We start from the raw sequence: 15,954 nt of genomic DNA on the forward strand, positions 1-15,954 counted from the left end.
TTTTGAATAAGCAGCTCTTGAGGTCAAAATAAATCAGCTGTGTACTGTGCTGTGTATTATTTAGATATCAGGAGGTGCACTGTTGACATGCTAGTTGTTGTTGGCATCAAACTTAAAGTTGTGAGTGGATAATTAGGACGCTTTGAATGCATGACGTAAATGAGGAAGAACTTTGGACCACAGCAAACTGTTTAAAAATCCCTTCCCAAATGCTTTCAAAGGCCATTAAAATGCCAACACTCACATCTTGAAGCTATTGTGAAAAAAATAATTTCACTTTAAGCTTTTAATTTATACTGACAGAGAAGATGTTGAACTTTGTGCCAGTTTTTGTTTCGTTTGTAGGCCCAGTAGATACTAACCAAGACACTAACCATAAACCAGGTCAGATAAGTTAAACAGCAACGTAGAATCCTGACCTGTCCTCCAGCTTGATTTTAAACTAAACAGAGAGAAAAAAATGTTTTGATGTTTATTTCTTCCAACGCCAAGCTGCTCGGCTACCCCCCTGGGCCAATCTTGTTTACGTAATTGTTTATACAGAAAATTAGCATGAGAGCATACAAATTAAGAAGCCACATAAAAGTGAAAAAACGAGTTTCGGGAAAAAAAAAGAAAATGTTGGACTGAGCAGGATAATGCGTCATAAAGAAAAATACTGAAATGAAAAATGAATTACTGTGGAGAATGGTGCATAATAATATGAAGAATTGGTTAAAATCGCTAAATGAAGCACAAAAAGCCATTGGCAGAGCTGTTAAAATGATTGAGGCCTTTTTTGGTTGCGGTCTGGTAAATTTTGGACCCCCTTCTGTGCAGTGTCATAACGGGCTCTAATCAAGATAAATCACTGTCAGATCTTATCGCCTTTAATCACATTCATGTTGAACAATCAGATAGTGTGACCCCTGTGTGGTCCTTGCTCGGATTTTAAACCCAGATATGAATCTATAAGTCCTTTATGAATTACATAGTGGATTAAAGATGAAGCTATTTTTAGGGTATTTAAATATTAACAAGTAATATATACTCATAATCTATGACAGTCGAGGATCATTATGTTATCACTTGCACATTTAAAATTGCAATAATCATCTAAAACAGCTTCATAAAAGAAACAAGTCCACTGACTTCCACATTGGCTAGTGAGTAGTAAATCTTTTTTCATTTGTACCAAAATGACTATGTGACACTGCCAAATCCTACATGTATCACCAATTAAGAAAATAAAATTAGATTAAGTATAGACCACTGGCTGTAATACTGTATGTTGTTGACGTTGAAAGCTGGGATTGGCTTCATGGCAACATGACATCTTGAAAATAAGCGATTAGAGATTGCTCAAACATGCACAAATCACTCCAGATACAACTATGAGAGGGTAAATTACTGTTATTACTACTACTACTACTTATTCTTACTACAAGTTCAAACTTGTAGTCACAATACTCTATATTAATTTCAATACTTCATAAAATAATAGTTAATGTTTCATTGTGGTTTTATACTAAGGTGATTAAAGTGATTGAATAAAAAAATCCCTTTTTTTGTTGTTGTTTTGTACAACCCCAGCTCCTCCTCCTACCACTACTACTACTTCAACTACCACTACTATGATTAGTACTATTGCCACTGCATACTTCTTTGCAAGGCTTGAGAGTATGTATTTTTTTCCTCTGAGGAATGATTTCAAGTAAAAGTTATTAGTACAGGATGTAATAGTTAGTTGTAGTAGTATTAGTAGTAGTAATTAAAACACATCTAATTTCTATTGTTGTTTAACCTGATAAGTTTACCCATGCGTTAAACTGCAAACCCAAATTGTTCTGGTATTAATAATGATCTCCTCAGATTTCAACTAAGTGCTTGTAATTTACAGCATCCATTCCTCTGATCTCCGACGCTCCCTCTTTAAATTAGAGCGATGTTATGTTGTGATTTACAAGCAGAGATTAATTCATGCGTAAAAAACAGCTATAAATGTTGTCTCTTCAACCTTTCATTCAGCTACACTAGTGCAGGTACAACAGTGCACAAACTCAACCTCTTGGCAACATCTAAAAGGCAATGATGTGTATCTATTTAGGGCACTGCTGCACTGTGTGAAGGTAAACAATGGCCCCCGCACCGCTCTGTAAACACATTTAGGAATATTTTTGGAATAAAACAACCAAGGCAATTGTATTTTCTTGGTAAATTAAAGGTACCATATTACGTGACATTGACTCTTGTGAGCTTTAGGTCATGTTATAATGTTGTTACCTCATCAAAAACATAGCTGGATTGTGTTTTGTTTCACTCACACATGTTTGAGTAACCCTTTAATATTATTCTGTCTACATCTCCAAAGCTCAAAATGGTCTGTTTCACCTTATTATGTCATGAAGCAGCAGTTAATAGCAAAATTTCACCTTTTGTTCAATAGAGATAGTCAATTCCAGGGCTGAAATGATCCAAATGATTCTAGTGAAGGTGTATGGAGTTTTAAAACACAGTGGAGCACTTCCTGTATTACCACATGACATCACAATGTGGAACAGAGTGTTAAATATGCAGGGTTTGTGTGTTAAACATGTGAATGAAGCAAAACACAACTCCAGGTATGTTTATGATGAGGAAACAACATTGGAGCATAGATCAGAAAATAACGTAATATAGGTCCTATAAGGTTTAACTCTTCTTAAAGGTCTCTGCTGCGAGGGGATAAAGAGAGAGCGGGAGGCAAGCAATGAACCTAACCATAATTCAGCTTGATCCCCCCAGTAATATGACACTGCAAGCCTCATTTCACCTTGAGGATTAGCAAGTATCTCTATTGAAGCATATAGCCTAAAAGCAGGGTAAAAAAGCACTTTTCATTTGACAGTGAAGGTCATCCGTCAGTGCCTCAGGGCCTGGTTGGTATTAAAGAAGACATATTGTGCTTTTGTCCGCTTAATAGTCTGCTAATCTTTGACACCCGTGGATCAGTATGTTAGATTTTGGCCATTTTACATAGCAATACTGAGTGTAATAAAGACTTACGCTAATTATCCTGTTTATTTATCTATGTTATAAAGTTGTCTCTGCATCTGAAACATACCTGGAGTTGTGTTTTGTTTCATACACACGTTTACCTTGTACTGTAAATCCTTCATATTTTGGCAGCTTTCTTCTCTCACACTGAAAACACTCTGCTCCAACTTTTGATGTAATCCAGAAAATGTTCAACTGTGTTTTTAAACCCCATGCACTTTCACTAGTATCATTTGGATAATTTCAGCTGTGGAATCACTGAAGTCTCAACTGTACAAAAGGTTAACCAAAAAAGGCAGCATCTTTGGGTTTTTCAAGTTTGTTTTGGAGTACAATAGTTCAATTGAAGCTAAAAATAGCTGTCAATTTTAAAACTACCATGTAATGACATCACAAGGTGGAATAGAGCGTTTTGAGCCCTCGAGACCCAGGAAGAAGCAGTACTCAGGCGTGGGAATGAATCAAAACAGTGAAACAAAACAATTCCTGGTATGTTTTTGAGAATGTAAAAATATGACTAAAAGCTCACAGGAGTCAGTTTTGCATCATTCAGTAAAAGAAAGTGGTACGTTCTGTCTACAGTGGATAGCTGGAGGTCATGGTAGCGAGCAGCATTTTTTATTTTTTTATTTGTGCATTTGTAGTATTTTTTAAAGAAAATAAAACAGAGAACAAAGTGAGTAGAGAGCAGCGGGTGTGTACCGGCGGCAGTGAAAACTGGGGTAGATCGGAGCAATGACGTCTGGATTACAGGAGAATAAAGATAACTCAAACGCGTGTGAATCACTTTAAATGGGTAAAATGAGAAGGAACAACATTTGTAATGTGGTTAAGAGCTCTGAAAAGTTGACAGATTTGCGTAATAGCAGCACTTGTAAGTGCATATGACAGGTTCAGTCTTCAGTGTAATTATGTTAACTATGTTTGAGTGAAATGAGAAGTGCAAATTGTCATATACCCTTTAAATACTTTGCAGAGGTTGTACTTAGGTGACCGAAAATCAGAGGCATAATATTACGTGCGCATGGATTTGAGCAGGTGACACTGATTCATTGTAAGAAACCTGCTCACGTCGTCATCAAGGATAAGCTTTTGTCTCTTAGAAGATTAGAGGTACCTAATGTTCAGGTAGTGTAGAAAGAAACATCAAACAAGGATATTTGGAAGGCGTCATTCAAGGATTCGGTGCTTTATAAACCTGCTTTGATTTTGTTTGAACGGAAGTTCTTATTCACATTTTTACAGCCCATTCATTGTGACATCTTTTTCAGATAGGTTAAATCATTTCTGCGTACTTCAAGACTTAAATCTATTATCTTCTTTACTTCAAAATGTCCTTGTTTGTTCTTGTAAGTTAGGTGAGAATTTGCTGTGTTGTAACTGTCTCTGAAACACTTACTGAGATGAAATGTGCTGGCATGTTATTAGTTGTAATCATGACAGAAGAATGTGGACGCTCTGGATGAGTGGGCCATACCTTGAGTTACTTGTCTAATTGCTAACTGATTAGCTGTCAGCGCTAAGAGGGTGGGAAGGGCGAGATCAATTTATGGATGTCTGAGTGAGCAGGGCTAAATAGTCACGGAAGTCTGACTGGCTGAAAGTATTTTAAACACTGTACACACAAAATGTCTAACAATTTACAAATTTGTCTCTAACGTATTTAGATTTATCTGTTTGTTTACTTTTTCTTTGGGTATTAAATGTGACTTTCTTTATTTGTATGGTATTGGATATAAAAATCAGCAGTTTTCCACCAGTGTTACATGTGATGGGGTAGGCTCAAATAAACTTTTGTTTGTGCCGACTCCTTTTGAGCATCGCTGTGTTTTTCTGTAGTATTCATTTTAAAAGTGGTTTCTTTGTTTTACACAGTGTAACAATTTGCTAAAAAAAAAAAAGGAAAAAAAAAGAAGTTGCTCAGGTTTTTTTTGCTCAGATAATAATCAATATTTTGGAAAATTTGACTCATTGTATTGACAGTGAAAATAAAATCACACACTGCTTCTTGTACCACCAAAACTTGTACATCTCTCATAAAGGTAACTCACAAAAAACATTTGGTCTTTCTAAAACTTAATACAATTTTTGATTCCTATAAGCGGCGCTGTGTAGAGCCCTACCTGTCATCCTTGAGTTCGAGTCCCCATTCCCGACAGTTTGACAAACGGCTCCCTTCTTTCAAGTAGTGCATGCAATTATGTGTATGTGATTATGTCTATTTATTTAATTAAAAGTCATTATTGAAACCTATAGACAGTAAATAAAAGGAGTGACAAAAGGCCAGCCCTGAGAATTAAACTCAGATGCTATTTTGAGCAGGGATGTAACGATATCCAAATCTCACGGTACGATATTATCACGATATGCATCTCACGGCACGATATTTACTGGGATAGTTTGAAGAGGCTTACATTGTATAATTGTATAATTGTAGATGCTTTTAAAATACCTTGACAAGATTTTGGTGTGAATTATTTCCATCATAATCCCAAAAATTCAAGTAAAAAATATATATCTTCATATTGTCACTGAAATGAATCATGGGATATGTAGTTTCTGAGGTTCATAAGCTGTTACTACTATAAAACCATGCATTTAAGCAAAGGAACTTGCGATATATATTGTGACAGCCCATTATATTATTGTGAGACTTTTGACGATACGATATCATGATATTTTGGTTATTGTTACATCCCCTAATTTTGAGGAGATAATCCACGCTGCACACCTCGTGATACACACATTCACCTGTTCAGTTTTTGTTTGTTTGTTTGGGTGTACTTCAAGTGAATACATTGCCAAAACTTAATTGACAAATCATAAAGAAATAGAAATAGAGATAAACTATTGTGTGCACAGTAAATTTTATATAGTCTCCTGAAATATTCTTGGGTAGAAGAGATAAGACACAACAAAGGGGAGGAAAACTGATGCTAAAAAACACAATGATAAAAAAAGATAGACATAATAATAGAAGTGTGATAGCGTTACTGTCACTGTGGTATTTCATGTTTTATTTGCCAGCACAAATTAGACCCAGGTCATCCACATGAGAATACTGCACATGCTCACTGTAGCTTTAGAGTTTCTGACTGTAATTAATAGAATATATAAATAATATAAACTGAAAATATATTGATTGCAGTGGTGAGTGAGTAGGCAATGTATCTCGCCCAAGGGAAAACACTAAGTAATGCATCGAGCTATGTGGGATGAAAACTACTAACCATGTGGTCAGAGAGCAAGCAGGCTTAGTGCTTTTCCGGAACTGTATTAAAAAAAAAAAAAATGATAAGGTGTATTTAATCACATAAACGCGCTATTACATAAGGAGATCGAAACTGCATTTGTCTCATACGTGCCTTTGATAAATTATTTTGATCCACGAGGGGAAATTGCTCATGAAGCTAATTTAATTAAAGTTTTGTCTCCAGAGTGTGATTTGATTTGGACGAACACTGAATCTTTTCCTTTCCCATTGGTTTGTTTTAACGCTCAATGTCAACGTCAACAACAAATTCAATGTTGCGTTTGGCCACTGTGCTCACAGAATTAGCAGATAATGGAAGAACTATTTTCTCTGTAATGGTGGCTAATCTAGTTGGTCTTCATTCTCCATCTGTGACCTTTGGCATATTGTGGTCTTCCCGCTGAGAGGTTTGCAGCTGGACTGAGTGAAAGCCCAGTGTTCTTGATCTACAGTAATAAGAGCATTTTCTTAGATTCTATTTATATCTGCGGATTAATTCACACTACAGTGTATTAGCAGCAACAGCAGATTGTGGAATTATCTCAAAATAAAGTGACTCAAGTTTTAAAGCTGAAGTACCCAACGTTTTTCTCTTAATACATATATTTGTGAATTAAAATCAAACAGTTACATGCTGTCATCATCTAATTAGTAAACTTTTGTTTTTGCAAACTTGTAAGATAGATAGATGTGCTATTGTCCAAATAATTCATGCATTTAAATATTAGGGAGCAGAGGCGGGACTTGGAAATCGTGACTTGGACTTGAGTCAGACTTGAGTCACAATTTTTAGGACTTAAGACTTGACTTGATAAAATGGACTCAGACTTGGGATTTGACTTGGATTTGAAGGTGAGTGACTTGGGACTTGACTTGGACTTGAGGCCTGTGACTTGAGAAGACTTGATGCTTCTGAAAAAATGTTTTTAGAAAATACTTTTTTCTTTACAGTTGGTGCTGAATTTTACAGGGATAAACTTTAACATGTCGGTCCAACACCTCTATTTGTTATTTTGGATGGAACTGAAGTACTGTGAGATTTTGTCCTCAAATGTACTACAGTAAGATACATACAATGTAGTATGTGTTGTAGTAGAAAACTATAAAAAAAAAAAAAAACATGATCCTTCCATTTCACATTAAAATTTGTTAAAAGCTTTTTAAAAGGTCAAACGGTGTTGCCGTGGGAACGGTGCAAATTTCGGGTTTGTTTTTGGGGCTGACCATCGACGCCTGATAATTTGCACAAACTTTGGCCAATTTCACTCATATTTTAACTGTGGGTTCACACCCCAACCCTGAACAGATTGATGTAAGAAAATACAAAAATGGGTACAATAGCACCCCCTAGAAAATTTGTATATAAAAATAAGGTTTTATTTGTCACAGATATACAACATTTCGCACCCACATTTGTGACATGTCTCGATTAAAAACTCAATGATGCTCACACCCCATTTACATTGTGTTGCCATGGCAACAAGCCAAAATTGTATCCTTGCCAATGGAGCGTCCTGACACAAACGTTGGCGTAGCCAAACCAAATTTGGTATCCAGATGCATCATGGCATTAAGAACAAAAATGTATATTGTGACCACGCCCCTTTACAAACCGGAAGTCCGCCATCTTGGATATTTTCTTTTGCCAAATTTTGAAAATTGCAGGGTTAAATTAAGATTTATAGGGCTAGATTTGGGGCTATGGTTAGGATTACGATTAGGGTAAGGTTTAAGCTTAGGCTTATTACGGTCAGTGAAGTGCGGCGTATGCGGGGCGTGGCGTTTGCGGGGCGTGGCGCAAGCACGCGCGAGGGCCGATCATTGCCGCTTGCGGCTATATGTCTTTCTAGTCTGATTGTAATAATTCACACTAAGATCTTGTCAAGACATTTAAAAAAGAAAAAATAGCATTTCTACAACTCTTATATAAATTCTCATATTTAAATATACTAAAGACTTGAAATGACTTGAAGATCAAAGCAGATGACTTTGATTTGACTTGGACTTATGGGTGAGTGACTCGAGAATCAACTTGGACTTACCTGTCTTTGACTTGGGACTTGACTTGGACTTGTAAAACAATGACTTGTTTCCACCTCTGCTAGGGAGTGCCAAAGGTTCTTATAAGAGCCATTGATACTTTGCAGTTACATCACTGAGGATGTTATACATATATGCGCATAGCCAAATGTGCATCAGTAACAATGGTGACACAAAAACAAAAAACATAACAGTTAGTTTTAAAAGAATTATTATAGCAGTGCAAAGTTTTATTTAGATATAGCAGGATTTTAAACAAATCTGAGCCTTGGTCATTTCTCTCTGTGATGAGTTTGTGTTTGAAATGGATTCTCACATTGACTTCTGTCATATAAATAAATATATAAAGAGACAGTCTTTTGAACAGCTCTTTGAAAGGAGCGTATCCAAAAGATTTGGATCTCTAGAAAGCGCCGAAAGTCCCATCATTAGTCCATCCCTTGATTGTTTTCTATGGATATATCATTGGTCTGCCTGGAATGTTACACAGTATGACATTAAACAGCTCTACTTTACATTTATTCAGTTACATGTGGTTTAATAGCTCAAAAATACCTAGGAAAACAGACATTCTGACTGTGAGCGAAGTGCCTCTCCACAGATCTGACCTGTAACTTGGTCTAATTTGGTCTCCATACTGTGAAACATTACAAAGCAATTACATCTCCATGAAGAAAAGCATTTGATGGACCCTTCCACAATGCACTTTTAAGACATGTATATTTTTCTCTCTCTTTTATATTGTGATTTTATGCAGTGTTGTTTTGCCTTAGTTTTAACCCTCCTATTGACAGAATCATTGACACTGATTCAAGTTTAGACATGTTGGTTACATTCAGTGGATTCCCAGTAACATTATACAACCAAGTCTCTTTGTGATATTGTCTGAAGTTGGGCCATGTTAAATCGATTTGTTCTGAAAAGCGCCTTCTTATATGATTGCCTGGGTTTGAGTATATTGATTGTAAAGGCTTTAAAGAGCAAATGGAAATACTATATGCCCTTGGTCAAACAGACCTTTTAGGGTTTTCACCTCCGCCTGTCCCTATCCAATTCCCCTGTGCTTTCTCTGACCCCTGAACGCAGCACAATACAACACCACCGGGGATAATAAACTTTGGGCAGCCATTTTTAATTAGCAGTGTGGAAAGTGACAACAAGCACTCACAGTTTGAAGATGAAAGTAACATTCTCGTCTTGTGCATCTACTAAAGCAAACTCAAATATTATGATTAGAGAGCAAAATAAATGGCTGTCAGTTTATGGTGCTGTTTATGGTACTGTGAACTGTGGTACTGAACTTCTAATGTAAGCATTCAGTTTTAAGGAAACAAGCATTGCATTTAGACATTTTGAGCATTAATGGTCCATATTACACAAAATTCCGGACTATAAGCTGCTTGTGTTTTCTCACACTTTGAACCCTGCGGCTGATAAAACGATGCAGCTAATATATGGATGGATTCTTTGTTTGGCACATTGTCCATACATATTTACAGTTTGTGGTTTGTCAACACACCGGATATGTGCAGTCTGAATGCAGAAAGCACTGCTGTCTGTGCGGTTACACATGGATCTAGGGTTCATATGAAGTTGCACTAACTAGCGATTGTCAGCACACTCAAATAGTTTATTGCCGTGTGGTAAAATAAGTTATGATGCTAAATGAACATTAGTGAGGGGGATACGTCTTACCTGTGTGCGTAAATGACGAGAAGAAACGTCTCAAACCTCAGTAGCCGCACATCTACTCATACCTGATTGATAGAATTAGCCCTGCCCCCGAGAGAGTCTGAAATCTGCTGAAATCCTCCAAGACACTGACACGATACAGACAGGACAGAGACTCTTTCTGCAGGAGTCATGCGCAGTAGAGCCCGGGGAGAGACAGGGTGCGCCGAGGAAGATGCTTGTTTGATTGTGTTTTGAACAGTTATTTTGCTTTCCATACACACACCCTCCTCTTGGAAAACACACGAAGAAATGCAGATGATGCAGCTTTTGTTAACGGCAATCGATGTGACTGTGGAAGAAGGAAACGGAGCTGCTGCACGTGAGCTCGGCATCAATGAGTCGATGGTGAGATTTTGGCGACGGCAGCGTGATAAACTGACTCAAAACAAAAAGACGACAAAAGCTTTCAGAAGCGATAAAAGCCTGAATTTGAAAACGTTCTTGAAGACGTGGACACCTGCAGCCTATATATGTGTAATTCTAAAATTTTGTTAAAATTTTGTTGATGCGGCTTATATTCAGGTACGCTCTCTAAGTTCGGAAAATACGGCACACGAAAGGTACTCTTGTGAGCTTTAAGCTATGTTAAAATGCTGTTGCCTCTTCAAAAATATACCTAGAGTTGTTTTTTTGTTTTCATTCACACATAGTAATGGGTAATCCTTTATTATGAATCTGTTTACATCTCCAAAACTCAAAATACTCTGTTCCACATTGTGATGTCACCTTTTACTTTTTGTTCAGTAGAGAATGAAAACTCCAAGGCTGATATTATGCAAATGATTATAGTGAAGGTGTGTGGAGGTTAAAAACACAGTGGTGGAACAAAACATTTTCAGTTTGAGAGAAGAACTCACCCTAAATATGCAGGTTATACATTTTTGATGAGGTAACAACATTATAACATAGATCAGAAAATAGTGGAGCCGCCCCTTTAACATTTGGTGGAATAATGAAACTAATAGAAGCCTTATATGTATTTCGGATCATGCTTTATGGGTCTAAAATACATATATTACCTAAATAATTGGAGCCTTTTGTTCCTACTGTTTTCCTGAATGGGAATACTCAATTAAAATAATACTGACAATGAATGAAAACTATTAACTGTTTCTAAATCTGTCCTTGCACACAACAAGTCGAACGTCATTTCCAAAAGCAACAACAGCCGGCTTATTTAATATGTAATGTGATCCTTTTATCTGTTATCAACTGTTAGAGCTAATCAAAAAATCCACCCGTAATAGACCACATTCTGCGGTTAAATCAGATTCCTCTTTTGAAAATGCATTGTGTTCTGCTTATGCCTGAAGCGCTGCTCTTTTAAACACAGCCACATTGTTTCTAAAGGACTCTGAAAGCCTCTGTAGGGGCGGGGAGAGAGGACAGAGGAGCAGATAAATTGTGTTGCGGTAGCGGCGGTTGGCCTGTAATATCAAGGGCACAGCAGTGAGTCCGGAGTGGCCGGTTAAAAGCCTCGGTACATGCTAGTCCAGATCCAAAGGGACATTTCTCCAGAGTTCAGATCAGCAGACGCAAAAATCGTATGAAAAAAAAAAAACTCACTCTCACTCGTGATGACGCTGCAAAACAGTACAAGGATTCATACAACTTTAACTAAGAATTTATTTTCTGATTTGATATTAAGATTATGAAAAGGTCATGAGAAAAAAAAACATAAGACACTAATAATGAATGTGTAAAAGGGACTGTATATTTGGATTTGATCAAATTCCATAAACTTGAGCTAACTGTGTCCCCAGATATGAGACTAACATGTTTTAAAATATTCAGATATTGCTTGCACTGATAACAGTTCTAATGCTTATTTATTCTTTATAATAAAAACACTGGACATGATGGCCAGGTTGTTTATGTTCTAATTTTGTGTTTTGGTTCTCAAGATTATTCAACAGAGTGAGCCTCATAGGAGTGTCTCATTTGGGTTGCCAGATTCAATGCTTTAAACTTAAAATGCTGCAGTCTCATCTGAATGGTCATGTAGTGGACCAAACAGAAAGGCAAAGACAAAGACAAGGTATAAAAATAAGATTATATTTAATAAAGTAAAAAAAACAACAACAATGAATTAAAATAATGTAGCAAAGGCTCAAATTAGGTAAATCATGAACAAAAAAAGCCAGGCCCAACTGAGGTAACTTATATCAAACTGAACAGAACAAAACTAACCCAACCAGACAAAGGAACAGGGTGTTTAAATAACATGAGGACCAACTAAATAATTAACTAAAACTACTAACTTAATCAAAGTAGCAAAAAGGCAAATACGTATAATACCGAAAATAATAAGTGATAATAAAATGACCTTAAAGCAAACTAGAAAAACTAACTTAGTAAAACTAATTAAATAGTGCTCCCCCTTTGTGGATTCATGGATGGTCTCTCCTGACAGTCCTCCGTCCAGCACTCAAAAAAACAAAAAGAACAAGTGTAATAAGTGTAATAAATAATTCAGACTTATATTAACTACAATGTGTGCACCCAAATCATAATAAAGGAATTCAATTATGTGTAATGTAATTGACTTAATGTACATGAAATTAAATTAAACAAAATAATACTGACACTGTGGAGTGGTGGCAGAGGGATTCACCACAGGGCACTACCTAAACCCCACTAGCACATGAGTCAGTGCTAGTGCAGCCTCTGCGAATCAATGAGTGAATTCTGGAGATTCGCAGCTCTCACAGACATGGATTGTTCATATACCGAGAATGAGAAAAACTTGTAAAACTTGAAGAACACAGGCTACATACAGTGCTTTTACATAATATAAGGTTATGTTAGTTAATTATGTCAGTGTTGAAGTGTAAGTCGAAAAACGTCATTGTGTTTTGGAATGAATCTCTGTCTATCTATCTTTTTAGAAAAAAACTGTAATCTTTGTATGTGTGCTTCCCTTGCCCTGGACAGAATAACATTTCCATGAATAAGGATAGAGGAAGCACTAGGCTGGATTTCCAAAATTAGATTGTGACAAATCCTTGACTTAAATTGCTGAGCCACTGGAGTTTGGTTCTAGTCAGTGCATCTTTTTTATGAGAGCTCTGTGCATTTATCAGTCTGGTCCCAAAAATATACCTAATGCATTTTGGCTATTTTAAGCTCCAAATCCAGTGCCTCATATGTGCCACACTGGTGACTTATAGTGGATGTCTTTGTGAAGAGTGAATAGGCTCCACTCCCAGGTTTGATATGTACAGTATGTGCTGTTTATCATGGAGTCTGCAGAAGGGACGGGAGGTCAGGACATGGCATGAGGTTAGGTCCACAACATGTTCTGTCCTTATTAAACTGAACCCAAACATGGGCCAAAACAGATAGTACCACCTTAACCTAGTCTAATTAAATCAATACACCCCCAGGACAAATCCACAGCTAAACCAGGACTATAGATTCAAACTTTAATTAAAGGACTTACACGGTCATTATTTTACAATGTGTTAATTGTAAACCGCAATATGCATTAATAACTGAAATAGGACCATTGACTTCCTGTTCAAAATTGCAGAACAAAGGTGTGGGTGGGTGTGGGTGGGGATAGGGATAGGTAGGTGAAAACTAACGCTTCAAATGTATAACACCATCATAATGTAAAGACGATTTAATTCTTCTTTAATTATTTATTAGAGCTGATATAAGAATCAAAACATGAGATTTCAGGGTTGTATGTCTGACAACCATCAATGGCCAACCCAAGATTTTTTTTACCATATTTGTCTTGTTCTTCCCCGCCCACTTTTGCTCCTAAATGCTGCTAAACAATGTTTCGTTAAGGCAGACCATTTACCATTTACCCGTTATGGTAAATGGTCACATTTTTATATAGCTCTTTACCACCTTCAAGGCACTCAAAGCACTTTACATCAAGAAACCACGCACACATTCACACACACATTCATGCTCCAGTGTACGCAGGACACAACAACAACCTTCATGTGTGGGAGTTAGAATGTGACCGCTCTAACAATGATGTTTATGTCATTTTGATGAGAATTTAAGAAAACTTTCACAGCTAAAATACGATAAAAAGTAAGCTGATTTGTGTAAAATGCTGCACCAGCGAGTCACTCTGCACCAATTCTCTGGGAAACTTTAAAACGGTTTTGTAGTCTGTATAGAACTTATTTGCTGTCAAGCTTGGCAGCCCAATAGAAAAAATAATACACTTCCTGAATAAGGTGGATTTGTTTTGTACATGTTTTGTGCACGTTTAGTACCGTGGCCCTGTTTGATATTCTCTGTATGCGGTCTAACATATAGGCAGCTGCAGTGACAGGCGTTCGTGGCTGTGTTGTCTAGACCATTCAGTGGTCCGCTGGTGACAGGTGCCCCCTGGCTTCTCTCTCTTCTCTCCTCCCTCTGTCCATGACTCAGCCTGGCATTACTGTCTTTGTTTGTGCCCTGCTTTGAAAACCCTGCAATCTCCCTCACTATTTTGTTGCCAAATTCTCCCTCCTCCCTCACTCTTCCTCCCTCCCCAGAGTGCTGTATTTTTTTAATGCACATCTATGAGAAATGATAGAGGAGTTCTGCTTCCTCTGACTTGCCTTAAGTGTTGTCAGATCGTGTCCTAGTCTTTTTCTGTGTATGGGGGGACGGGTGGGGGAGGGGGTGCAGGTGGTTTATTTAGATCGGAGCGTGCTGTCAGCGGGGGGTGGCAAAATGGTCGCCCCGGATCACCCTACTGTGCACTCAACAGGATTGCCATGAACTGTTATCGTTGAATGGAAATACAAGACAAAATGAGCTATACAAATCACATTCAAAAACAAACAAATGATCTAAAATATACTTTATATTTGTTATAATTTAGATCATTTCATTTTTATAAAACTGAAATAACATAACAAAGTAAAATGTTAAAGTGCCACAGTATGACATTAAACAGTTCTACCTTATATTTATTCAGTTACAAGTGATTTTATTGCTCAAAAATACCTAAAAAAACAGGTGCTCTGGCTGTGAGTGAGGGTGTACTGTAGTAAATTTAAGTTTAGTTTATTTAGTTTATTTGACAGGGACAATGTAGAGGTAGCCAGCCTGGCGCCACCTAGTGCCTCCATTCAATTTCATTTCTCTCCAGCAACTAGTCAAGAATTGGAGTATACTAGATGGTTCACAAAATCCCCAGAAGTGCAAGTTCGGGCACCAGCCAATCAGCGAAGAGCCATACATTCTGTGTTATCAGCGATTCATGAGATCAAGGATTTAGAGCCGGAATAAAGAGAATGTTTGGTGAATTTTATCAAGGGGAAAGACGTGATTGTCCTTCTTCCTATGGGATTTGGGAAAAGCTTAATATAGCAGTGCATTATATACATCAGAACCAAATAGCAGCAATTGGTTAAATAAAAAAGTACCTGCCTACTGTCAAGCAAATAAATTCTAACACTGTGAGGTCAAACGGTTTCCACAAAGTGAAACCAACTGATGAATCAGGCTAATGTACAGGAGCATTAATCAAACATGAAATGTCAGTGATGTAAATTTGTTTCTATATTATAATGTATTTACATCAGCAGTATATTTGTTAAAAGACAGAACAGGAATTTCTTGTTAGATCGCCCTTCTACAAAGCCAGTAATTGTACTCAAAGTAAAAAATAAAACCTCATTATTTTCAGGACTATTTTAGGATTATTGCATGATTAGGAGAATTATCAAAGGGCCAGTCAGCATTCACATTTCATATTACGCTCATGTTAGGTACAGTTAAGTGCTCCCCTGGTTGTCACTAAGTCTAAATGAGCACTTGTGAAAGCCAGAGGGGGTTATTAGGTGAAAGATCAAATGCTTCACTGTGACCATGTAATTTCTTTTTTTAAATTAGATACAGCAATCATACATCAAAGTTTGAAGTTTTTTAACATTTTAAATCGCAAAGGCTGC

General features: G+C 37.0%; 1 protein-coding gene across 1 annotated transcript in view; it reads left to right on the forward strand.

Annotated features, from left to right (window-relative positions):
- Nucleotides 1-15,954, forward strand: part of LOC110154202 (corticotropin-releasing factor receptor 1) — a 92,147-nt gene that overhangs the window by 13,959 nt on the left and 62,234 nt on the right. The window lies entirely within an intron of this gene.

Source organism: Boleophthalmus pectinirostris, unplaced genomic scaffold, assembly GCF_026225935.1.
Source record: "Boleophthalmus pectinirostris isolate CB_2022bp ecotype Guang Dong unplaced genomic scaffold, ASM2622593v1 HiC_scaffold_14, whole genome shotgun sequence".
Lineage (NCBI taxonomy): Eukaryota > Metazoa > Chordata > Actinopteri > Gobiiformes > Gobiidae > Boleophthalmus > Boleophthalmus pectinirostris.